Source organism: Arvicanthis niloticus, chromosome 11 (assembly GCF_011762505.2).
Source record: "Arvicanthis niloticus isolate mArvNil1 chromosome 11, mArvNil1.pat.X, whole genome shotgun sequence".
Taxonomy (NCBI): Eukaryota; Metazoa; Chordata; class Mammalia; order Rodentia; family Muridae; genus Arvicanthis; species Arvicanthis niloticus.
This window is the reverse complement of record NC_047668.1, coordinates 25018671-25031553: the sequence shown is the minus strand read 5'-3', so window position 1 is coordinate 25031553 and position 12883 is coordinate 25018671. Positions and strand designations below refer to the sequence as shown.

The 12883-nt window shown below is 36.7% G+C and overlaps 1 pseudogene; it reads left to right on the top strand.

Annotated features, from left to right (window-relative positions):
• The first annotated feature begins 10100 nt into the window (after positions 1-10100).
• On the top strand, positions 10101-11607 carry LOC117717282 (60 kDa heat shock protein, mitochondrial pseudogene; annotated as a pseudogene).
• Positions 11608-12883: the final 1276 nt, after the last annotated feature.

The window sequence follows — 12883 nt, the reverse complement described above, 5'->3', positions numbered from 1 at the left end:
CTTGCCTCCCCCCTCTATTCCTTCCTTTTTTTTCATGGCCTCTGTCTTAGTTATGGTTTCCATTGCTGTGAAGAGACACCATGACTATGGTAACTCTTATAAGGAAAATATTTAATTGAGGCTGGTTTATAGTTCAGCTTTAGTTCATTATCATTATAACAAGAAGCATGGCAGCACACAGGCAGACATGATTCAGGAGAAGGATCTGAGAGCTTTATATTTTAATCTGCAGGCAGCAGAAGGAGACTGTCACACTAGGCCTAAGATGAGTATATGAAATCTTCAAGCCCATTCTCCAACAAGGCCACAGCTCCTATAGTGCTAATCCATGTGGGCCAAGTTTTCAAACACATGACTCTAAAAGGGTTCATTCTTATTCGAACCACCACAAACTGGTTCAGTTTGCTGCTGTTTTGGTCTGGATCCTTCCAGATGACTCTGGCTATATTCTCCCTCATATCTACAATAAACCTTCACTTCAGTCATACCTTGGGGCAGCCAAGTTTTTGATTTTTCCTTTAAGAGACCAAGGTTGAAGTCAGGTTGAAAAATGAAGTTATGCTGAATGAACATGGTGATGATTACTGATAATCTCAGCATTTGAAGGCTGAGTTCAGAGAATCATGAGTTTGAAAAGTAGCCTGGGGGGGGGGTGGGACTGGAGAGATGGCTCAGTGGTTAAGAGCACTGACTGCTCTTCCAGAGGTCCTGAGTTCAATTCCCAGCAACCACAAGGTGGCTCACAACCATCTGTAATGGGATCTGATGCCCTCTTCTGGTGTGTCTGAAGACAGTGACAGTGTACTCACATAAAATAAATCAAAAAAAAAAAAAGAAAAGAAAAGTAGCCCGGGCTTCCTAGAACAAACCTACCTCAAAGACAACAACAAAAGAGACCTATTTGTACCAGCCCTTCCAAAAGTGGCAGAAGGCAAGATGGTATGCAGAAAATATTTTTATTGCATGCTTTCTGTCATTAAATTAATTTCTTCTCACATTGGTATTTTGAATAGGTTTATGGCAACTTGAAACAAGCTAAAGTCATCTGAAAGAATGAAGCTTTAATTAAGAAAATGCTTTGATAAGATTGGTCTATAGGCAATTGTGTATGCCATTTTTTAAATTAGTGATTCATGTGGGAGGGCCCAGTCCTTTGTCAGGGATGCTACCCTGGGCTGGTATTCCTTGGTTCTATAAGAAAGAAGGATGAGTTATAGGGAGCAAATCAGTTAGCAACATTTCTCCATGGTGTCTACATCAGCTGCTGCCTCTAGGCTCCTTCTCAGCTTTAGGTCCTATCTTGACTACCTCCAATGATGAACAGTGATGTGGAAGTATAAACCACATAAACAATTTCCTCTTCAACTTGCCTTTGGTCATGCTGTTTGATCCCAGCAATAGTAAACTAAATAAACAATTTCCTCTTCAACTTTCCATTGGTCATGGTGTTTCATCCCAGCAATAGTAACCTGAACTAGAACGTTTGGCTCTTGCTTATATTGTATGTAAGATATTTATTTTAGATGCAGGTACTTTTTACCTTAGGAGTGAGGTATAAAAAAAAAGAGCAGAGAAAAGCAACTTTTCTTATAGGAACAAATATATTCCAAAGAGATACTTGCACCTTTCTTTCTGTCTACTAGACTATTAAGCTCATACACCCCCAAGAAATTGGCATTTCCTTAGGAATCTCAAAATGGGAGAGGTCAAAACCTGAAGCCTGGTTCCAGCCAAAGGAGGAACTTGTCTCCTAAAAAGACGTTCCAGCTAGTTGTGCTAATTTGTGAGACTATATTGAAGGTGAGATTAACAATAAGACAGTGATGAGTGATGGGTGAAACCACATTTTGAGCAGAATGCTCACGTATGCATGCTTCACTCTTTCTTTAAGCCTAGGTGTTATGTTAGTAATCCAAAGGTAGACATAGGAGTTGGGAGTTCACTGGTTCCCTTAATCTATTTTTCTAGTGTGGGTACATTGAATACATTTCTGCTCTTATCATTACTTTTCTTCTTAATTGATCTATTGGTGATGTATGGATAGATATCTTGGTAGGGTTCCCAGGGCCTAAGCACTTAACAATTCCCTTGCCAGTTTTAAAGTCATCTGTACATGCTTACTTAGCCCTATTACTGTAAGATTGTGGCGACCATGTATACTATTGTGGGGCTGGGTGATAGAAGAAGTTCATTGACCTCTTATCTGAAAATCACAGTGAGAAGTGGATCTATATCACATCCCTCACTTTAGGGGCATTCTTGTCTCTAGTGACATAATTTCCTCTAAATATGTCCAACCTATTAAGAGGTCTATCATTATCTAATAGTTCCCAAGTATTAGCAACCAAATATTTAATACATGAATTTGTTGAAATATATTCTATATCTAAACTATAATAAGGTACTTTTGTACTTATTTATAAACCAAGAATGAATGAGAGAGAATGAATAGGAGTAAGTATGCTGATTATTCCAAAGAAAAAAAACAGGACATGTGAATGTATGAATTCTGAAATATAAAGTATTTTTAGGTAGATTTGTATGGCTATAAACTAAGGCTTCAGGGATAGTAGGGAAGATTAAGACAAAAAAATTAGTAAAAATGTATAAAAGAAGATTAACTGCTATATGAATTAGAAGCCAATATATATTTGTTTTGTATATAATTAATTTTTAAAAATATATTGGCAAAATTGGAGTGAGCCAAGTCCAGAGATGGAAAGTTATACTGGGAGTTAATTACCATAGACTAGGTAAATTCTGTGTAAATGTCTTTAAAGAGAAAGGAGCAGTATAAATAGACAATCCAAAGGATTCTGACAATCCAAATGATGAATAGAATCTGGAGAGGAGCAGGGGAGATTATATGCAATAAGTTAGTGAATTCTGGCACAACTGACAAGATATTAATAAGAAAGACAATTGGTGGCATAGGAGCTTATAATGTTTTTTTTCTTTTTATCATAACCAAACTATGGAGTAGTATCAAGATTCTTTCTGTTGCTTTGAAATTGAGCTATTTTAAATTTGCCAAATGTACAAAATGTTCCCATCTCTCTATGATATGTAAAAAGAACATAGTTAACACTGTCAAAATAAGAGCTGGATGTGTAAATTTAGCTGTTCCACATGACCTTTCAGATCTGTCAATTAGAAAATGCGTGTAAATAGTATGTCATGAATGTCAGAAAATGTAGACAAAAGAGTTAGAAATTTATAGACTCCATATGAGCTATTTGCTTTACGAAAGTCATGGCTGGTTCCCGTTTTCACTTCTTTGTTCTTTTCCTTTTTCTCCTTTCCCATTTAATTTACATAATCTGAGCTCACATGCTACATATTTTAAAGTTTTATTATTGGCATGGGCCAAGTAGTTCTGTTCATAAGAATGCTAAGAGCATATTAGGAACCTTTCAGTCAGTAAATACCAAATGAAAACAACAGCACTACCCTTACATGCTAGCAACCTGGGGTTAGGATTAATAGACTTGGGTTTTAGTCTTTGTTGTGTTGTTTTGGCAGGTAGCTAATTTGAATATCTGATTACTTTTATTATTCCTACTTTTTAGAACATAATTTTACTATTTATTAAAATACTTATACTCACCATGTATTATGGTCATCTATGAACTGTCCTTCACAGACTGATGTTTTAAATGTTTGGTTCTTAGCTTCTGACTTTATTTTCAAAGTTTCTGGACATGTTAGAAGGAAGAAACTATTTTGGAAAAGTAGTCATAGGAGCATGTTGTTGGAAGATGTCCCTCATCTATAGTCTTTTTGTTGCTTTCCTGGCTTCCTGTCTGCTCTGTTATGGGCAGGCTTTGCTAAAAGCTTCTATCATCTGTGTTCTCACTCACTATAGACCTAGAACGGGTGATGTCATGGAGAGAGGATTGAAGTCTCTGAAACCATGAGCCAAACAGAGCCTTATTTTTTTAAGCCATAAGTTATTTTTGTTCTTTTTTTTTTTCACAATGAAGCAAATACTGATTAATACAGCCTGTTGGTGCATATGTGGTCCCCATTTCTAGACTGGCTGAGACAGAGGATTCCTTGAGCCTATGATTGGGAATGAGCCTGGACACTAGATTAATAGGCTATCTCAAAAAACAAATAAACAAATATGTGCTTCAAATGAGAACAAACAATAGCAAAAACTTAACAAGAAACAAAAGTCGAAAACTTAATAAACAGAGAATAATAACAAAAAATACCACCTTTTAAAGCAATATAGTAATGGTCTCTTGGCTTCTTGAAGATGAGCATTTAATCCTATTCATCGTTTCATTCCCAACAATATTTTTAGCATCCACAATTTAGTAGACACATAGTAAACTGTCTTTGAAAGACTATATAATTGACAAGTACTTTAACGGGAATTTAAGGTCTGGTGGAATCAAAATGCTGTCAAGAAGACTACAGCTGGTCATGATGTCACACACATTTAACCCCAGCACTCAGAAGGTAGAATCTAATGGATCTCTGTGAGTTCAAGGCCAGCATGGTCTACAAAATGAGTCCAGGACAGCCAGGGTTTGTTTCACACAGAAACCCTACGTAGAAACCCCCCTCTAAAAACTAAAGTCTATAGTAGTCAACAATCAAATGCCAAAAAAATAAGGCTAAAACAACATTATAAAATTGGTAGTAAGTACAGCAGAAAGGTTGACTGACTCAGCTCCAGTAAAACAAGTCAATACCTGGAAGGCAGAGCTTGCCTTAACCCCAAGGAAAAGTGGTTTGCTCTGGCCTACATTGTATTTGAAACAGTTGTGGGACTTACTATGCTTGATAATGATGTGTAAGGAATTATTTTGCAGTTACTGGTTCTGGATTGTTTCTATTTGTTAGGTGGTGAGTGGTGGTGTTTGGGACAATAAATACTTGAGGAAGGAATTGATTATAGGCTATAATACTTTATTTTTTAAAAATTTTATTTTTGTTTACATTTATCGTATGTGTAAATTATGAATAAACTCTATTCTAAAACTTGGAACTAAGTGAGTGCTTGTGAGAGATCCATGGAGGCATGAGAAGGTTATATGTCTGCACCAACCTGCTGTCATGGGGTATCATCTTTTCATCTTTTCAAGAAAACCCTGTTTGAATTTTGATGCTCAGAGACCCATTAATGAATAAATGACTGATTAAAAACAATTGTAATTGAATTTCTGCACTTTCTTAAGAATTTGCAAGATTAAAATTTTATATGCGATTAAATTTGTGATGTTGTAGAGATTTTATAGCTTGGAGTTGATCCAAAAATCTTCTGTCAGGTTTTACATCTGTAACAATGTTCTCAGTCTTTTGTTTTGATTAAGAAAAATGGGAATTCCAATTGCTTTTTTATTAGATCTGAAGTCCACTCACAAAGAGGCAATACACACCTGGGCTTGGTGATATACACCAAGTAAATGCCTGTACCTTGAGATGTTCCAGGCCCTAGGGGAGAATCTACAATTGATATTTTCATAAATATTTATGTAGTCAAACCATTATTTATGTATTTTGTTTATATACACAAAATAATGTGGCTCTTGGGTTTGCTTTGGTCAAAGAATCTTCTGTTTACAGTTGGCAACCATTAATGCAAGAAACTTAACTTGCTAAAATGTGGAAAATAAGTGCTGGATGATTATTCTTAAATGGGGGCATCTTTATCACCCCCTCCAAAGTCAAAGAACACTGTGGATGAGGGGTAGAAAAGTTGTATGAACAAGAGGATGGGGAGAAATGTTGTTAGGATGCTTTTCTGTGGACATCATTATGACTATTGCAATTCACAGTGTCTGTGGTTGTCCCTGTAAACTTGCATGCCCAAACACAAATACAAAAGTAGAGGTCAAGTAATTGCGAAGCAGGTTATCAGGAGTGTGAGGGAGGGCAGAGGGGAATGGGAAGGTGTGAATGATCAGATATACTTACTGTGCACATGTGTGGAATTGTCAAGAATGTGATGAAGTTGAAGTGATCATAGCATCACAATCCTACAAATGTCCCACATTTGAAATCAGCGAATGAAAGTTATTTATATATAAAAGTTTTATTTGATTACTAGGATTTCAAACAAAGCAAACATAATCCACAAATCATTAGGATTTACACTGGGTTTTGTAAGGGGGAGGGGCTAAAGATTTGAGAAGAGGCCAATGATAGTTCATGCCTTTCTTTTTTTTTCTTTTTTCAATAAAGAATTTTAAAATTGGGACATTGTTACTGACCATGGAGTCTCCTTTCACACCCAGTGGAAGGATCTTTTTTTCTACTTCTTCAATATTTCTCATGAAAGGAATGGGAAAAGATGAGGTTGCAGCATTGGACCCAGCTGCTAAAAGATTTTATGATTTTTTGAAGCCAAAATTCATTTCATTACAAAGAGGTATTATGCTAATTTACTTACCATGAGTCAGGGCACAACTGTCTTTTTACTTTGCCAACTTTAGTCATCATATTCACAAGCAAATAATTACCATCATGTACATATATAACTAGGCAAGTATTGTTAAGCATTTACCATATGCTAAGGATAATCCCAAGACTTCCAACTTAAATGAGGGAAAAAAAATTCTTTTTGTTTCTAGTAGCTGCTCAATAAATGCCTGTGAACTGAGTGTTTTGCATGTAAAAATGAAACTTGGGCAAAAAACATTTAACTCTTCATGGGCATGTACTTAGTAAGGGGAGGATCTGAAATTTAAACACAGGCAATCCTTTAAGAGTTTCTTTGCAAATTTTAAATAATTAAAACAGCTGGACAATGACTTATATTTCTGGCAGGATATACTGAGGGCACAGAAAAGAAGATGAGTAATCCTATAAAATCATCTTGTTAACTGAAATATAAGAGTGCAGTATATTGTGAAGAGAAAGAGATACTACTTATTTAAGACTCCTGTGTCATGTGATGGAATACACCAAAGGGCTTAGATTTGTCAAAACCTACTTTAATAGGGATTCTCGAACACTTCAACTTGCCTTTTCTAGACCACTGTTCAAAGGTAGGGGGAAAAGATGGTAAATAGGACAAGGGAATGTGGTCTTGTTTATCAGTAGTTCCTTGGGGAAATTCCAATTTCAGTTTGTCAGCATACCAGCAGCCTAGTTCAAAAGGGTCACCAAACACAAATCAGCTACAGTGGCATGATCCAGCAGAAGCCTCCAGGACCAGCTGGAATGTCAGGAGTTTTGGCTGTGCCTCTCTCAATGAAGTGAAGATCAGCAAAGACGGAAGACCAATGAAGCGTTGCAAGGCTAGCTATGCAAACGTGCCATCACTGTTTGTTGAGTTCTATTTATACTCTGAGTTCTATTTATACATCACTGTCTGTTCACACCTCTTGCTTCAGGAAAACACCAGTCAAGTCTGCATCACATGACACAACCAGAAACTTCCACTTCAAGGCCCAGGAAGTCCTAAGCAAATACTGTTTGGATATAGAGAAGTGTTAAAGCCCATTCGATACAGGACTTGTATGATTTTTAGAGATATATTTATGAAAATTTTAGACAAGGAGAGAGAAGTAGTTACTTTAATTTTTAGATTAGAGAACGTGATGATTCCTGATAGTATACACTTATTTCTTTTAGCTCAATTCCAGGAATGATGTTATTCCTTGTCCAATATATTTTTCCTGGCTAATTTTATGTATCTTATAAGAAGATAATACTGTGGATGCTTTTAATATTATGGATTTTCACAGATTATTTATATTAAGGATTGGGGAATACTTGTGGACTTCATTGTGAGACGTTCATCTGTTGTTCTGACTCAAAATAAGACTTGTGGAGTAGCCATCAGTGTTCAGTGTCTGATCTTTTTTTTTTTTTTTTTTTGTCTGAATCTCTCTATTGCTCATGTCCTTGAATCACTACAGAAGTTAATTCTTGGTAAGATAGTCGATTTGATTAAATCTGATTTAACAACATGATTTACATGTTTCTTGAATGGTTAATAAGGTTAGTATTTTGAATGTGCCATTGACTTGCAGACTAGTTGATATTTTCTTTTATCTAGTAACAATGTTGCTGACTGAGACTCAAGCAATACTTTTGACACCTTCTATTAATGCAGGGGGAAGAAAAAGTTCAAGAAAAGCTACTCAGTTCTGAATTCACTCACCAGGATGAATACTCAGTTTTCTATTTACAAAGATATCTAGCAAATAAGTGTAGAAATATCTGCGAATATTGTATGTTAAGTGTAGAGACAAAGCACTCAAAATTCAAAGCATGGATCTCTGAATGAAAATAAGTTATATATTTCTTCTGCTTCAGCCTTTCCTGCATAAAAGTGAATTATCACAACAAAGCCCAGCTCTTCCTGAGTAGTGTTATTTTGGATGCTACAAATTTCAAGGGCATGCTTTCCAAACCGAGCTGTTGATTTGTGTGACTAAAATTTAGCCAGGACCTTACAAAGTTTATGTGACATTACAGAAGTTTAGATCATTATTCTGACACTTGTGAAAAATTGAATGGCAATGGAATATCTTTTATCTTTTCATCTTTGATGATAACAATTAAGTTTTGCTAATTTATTTTGTCCATATTCGAAAACTAGTCTGTGTCATTAATAATCATTAACTGTAAACATAGTTATAATTTATTAAAAACTGAGCAGTTACTGAGCAGTGTTCCAAGAGTCTTATGTAGAATATTTAACTTCATTCTTCCAAAGTTAGAGGTAGACATGATAATTTTTGCCCTTCTTTTGAGGAATATAAGATAAAAGAAAATTAAATATGTCTGCCTATAGTTGTATCATAATTGGTCTGAACCAAACAATTTAGATTGATTCCATCCTGGGAGCTAAGCCAACATCTGAATGGCTCTGGTACCTCAGGGCTAAACTAACTTAAACTAAACTAAACTAAACTAAACTAAACTAAACTAAACTAAAGGACTGCTTCCACAGGTCAGGAAAGAGTAAATCGTTAGATCAGTGATAGAAAGGCTAAAAGAAAAATCTCAGAAAAATTTCCTCAACTACTCATTGTAGGGAATATGTACTTAATTAATTTTGATCCGTGCACCTTTACTTTCAATTCATAAATACAGGAGGCTACAGATGAAGGAATATTCTAGAATGGAGACAGGAGAGGCTGTCAGAAGGTTGGTTATGGGCCTTTTGTTCATTGACTTTGTCATGTTCCTTAGTGAAACTCAGTTATTAAAACCTATATCATTTAGCAATAGGGATCTTAAGATATGTAGTATAGAATTTGTCACTGCCCCAACTTTAACTCAAATGGAAATAAAAATAAAGAATATAAGTAAAGAATATATGAGTGGAACTTTAGAAATTTCTAAGAAATATAAACCAGAGCAAACCAATTTACAGCTTAGTAAAAAATGTCCTTTATATGTAACACACATGCCTATATTGTTGCTTACCATCACATATCATGCATTTACATTTTAAATATGCATTTTGTAAGCTTACACATTTTATAGTCATAATTTAATATATATTACTGCTTTGTAAAATTTGTAATAGCATCAATATTTTAATTTTTATCTCTTCTAAATAATATGCCTTTCTTTATTAAAAGCAAAGGCAGTCACCTATCAGTTTAGCAAGTGGATGTTCTGCATTACATTTTAATGTTGCTTTGGAAAAAGGCAATTAGTTACAAGCTGGGCTTGTCACTGTCATTTATTGATGAAGAAACGCTGATAAGGAGTTCCTTCTTTGGTAAATTTCAGATAAACTGTCCTCCCAAAGACATCAAGATAAGAAGAATCAATGTTCGTTGTCGTTTTGACAGGCCACACTCTCCTGTTAGTTTACCATCTGCTCCAGAAGAGAAAACTATCAGATTCTTTTGTTGATAATGATGAACAAGAGATGGAGTCTTGGGTTGGTATCTGAGGACAGCCTGTCAAGGCCCAACAAAAAACATAATCACCTCTTTCTAATGAATGTCATTACCCTACAGAGGGAGCCACAATGATGGGCCATTCTTTAGTGTGGTTTGAAGTCCTTGTTAATGACCAAATTTTCAGCTTCCAAAACAGGACTGAACAGCTAGCTGGGTCTCTCACTTGTCATAGATGGCCTGCCTTGCCTCGAGCCCTCTCGCCACCGCCCCGCAGATATGCTTCGACTACCCGCAGTCCTTTGACAGATGAGACCATTGTCCCAGGCACTGGCTCCTCATCTCACTCAGGCCTATGTCAAAGATGTAACAGTTGGTGCAGATGCTCAAGCCTTAATGCTTCAAGGTGTAGATCTTTTAGCCGATGCTGTAGCTGTTACAATGGGGCCAAAGGGAAGAACAGTGATTGTTGAACAGAGTTGGGGAAGTCCCAATGTAACAAAAGATGGGGTCACTGTCGCAAAGTCAATTGATTTAAAGGATAAATACAAAAATATTGGAGCTAAAGTTGCTCAGGATGTTGCCAATAACACACACGAAGAGGCTGGGGATGGCACCACCACCGCCACTGTTCTGGCACGGTCTACTGCCAAGGAGGGCTTGAGAAGACCAGCAAAGGGGCTAATCCAGTGGAAATCCGGAGAGGTGTAATGTTCGATGCTGTAGTTGCTGAACTTAAGAAACAATGTAAACCTGTGACAACCCCAGAAGAAATTGCTCAGGTTGCTACAATTTCTGTAAATGGAGACAAACATCATTTCTGGTGCAATGAAAAAGGTTGGAAGAAAGGGTGTCATCACAGTGAAGGAAGGAAAAACCCTGAATGATGAGCTAGAAATTATTGAAGTCATGAAGTTTGATAGAGGATATCTTTCCCCGTATTTTATTACCACATAAAAAGGTCAAAAATGTGAATTCCAACATGACCATGTTTTGTTGAGTGAAAAGAAAATTTCTAGTGTTCGGTCCATTGTACCTGCTCTTGAAATTGCTGATGCCCATTGGAAACCTTTGGTCATAATCAGTGAAGATGGTGACAGAGAAGCTCTAAACACCAAAGATGATGCCATGCTTTTGAAAGGAAAAGGTGACAAAGCTTACATTGAAAAACGTATTCAAGAAATCACTGAACAGCCAGTCATCACAACTAGTGAATATGAAAAGGAAAAGCTAAACAAGAGACTTGCTAAATTTTCAGATGGAGTAGCTGTGTTGAAGGTTGGAGGGACAAGTGATGTTGAAGTGAATGAGAAGAAAGACAGAGATACAGATGATCTCAATGCTACAAGAGCAGCTGTTGAAGAAGGCATTGTTCTAGGAGGGGGCTGCGCTCTGTTTCGGTGCATCCCAGCCTTGGATTCATTAAAGCCTGCTAATGAAGATCAGAAAATAGGTATAGAAATTATTAAAATAGCACTTAAAATTCCTGCAATGACTATTACTAAGCATGCAGGTGTTGAAGGATCTTTAATAGTTGAGACAATTCTGCAAAGTTCCTCAGAAGTTGGGTATGACACCATGCTTGGAGATTTTGTGAACACCATGGAAAAGGGAATCACTGATCCAACAAACACTGTAAGTGTAACAAACACTGGATGTTGCTGGGGTGTCCATCTTGCTAACTACAGCTGAAGCTGTAGTGACAGAAATTCCTAAAGAAGAGAAGGACCCTGGAATGGGTGCAATGGGTAGAATGGGAGAGGGTATAGGAGGTGGCAAGTTCTAACTCCTAAAATAGTGCTTTGCCCGTATCAATGAATTGTGACAGGAAGCTCAAGGCCGGTTCCCAAACAAAAACTTCAGAGAAGTCACCTGAAGACAATGACTGAAGAGAAGGCTGGCTGATCACTGGGACCATCAGTTACTGGTTTCCTTTGATAATATATAATGGTTTACCACTGTCAGTGTTCATGCTTACAGATAATTTACTTTGTATTTTTTGAATAAAGACCTTTGTACATTCCTGATGCTGGGTGCAAGAGCTATCTGCTAGTCTCCTACTTTCAACTTAAATCACGGAGGCATCTTTACTGTTCTGTGAGCATCCGGACTGTAGTGCTGTGTCACCACCCGAGTTTAGAAGCAGCCTTTCTGTGGAAGGGAGGAAAGACTGTACAAAGTAGAGAAGTATCCAATTATGTGACAACCATTGTGTAATAAAAATTTGTTTAAAGTTAAAAACAAAACAAAACAGGACTGAGCATGCTTTCTTGCTTCAGTGAAGTACTTCAAACTATTTTTTTTCCTTTTTCCTTGTATAAGGATGCACATGTGTTGGTGGGTGGGTATGTATAGATTTTCGTTCTCTCTCTCTTCTTCCTCCTCTTCCTCCTCCATCTCCTCCTCCTCCTCCGCCTCCGTCTTTTGTGAAGTAAAGGAAATAAGATCCTTAATTGGCATGGAACTTGCCATATAGGCTATGCTAGCTAGCCAGCAAGTTCTAGGGTTCCACCATCTCTTTCTCCCCAGACAGTGTGATTCCTTTATATGACTATTTTCTGAAGCTTATCCTATTTGAATTGACAAATCCATTGTGGGGTAGAAGTTGTGGTGGCTAAAGCTATGTTTTAAGTTTAAATCACTGTGATTAAGAGATCTATAAAAAAAAAAAATGGCCTCTACCTTGTAAGTCTCACTTGCCCAAGGAAAGGAAACTTCCTGGAATGCTGTGGGCTGTTCATGTAAGATAACAAGCCCAGTGTTTTCCCTCTTGTAAATAAACATGATTAGAGCAATTGCACAGGGTGTGTGCTTGATCATACATCTTCATGGATTGATTTTGCCATCTAAGTTACTTTGTAAGAGATAATTGACATTCTTTGTTTTATGATAACTGTATGTAATGGATTGGTTTTAGTAGTTGACACTTCAATAAATAGTAAAAGTATATGTATATAAACCATTGTAAAATAAGTTTCTTCTAACTGCCCCTGTAAAACTGCTTCCTCTTCTCTGTACTGCGTTGGGCATATCCTATTCTGTCAAATCTTTCTTTGATCTGT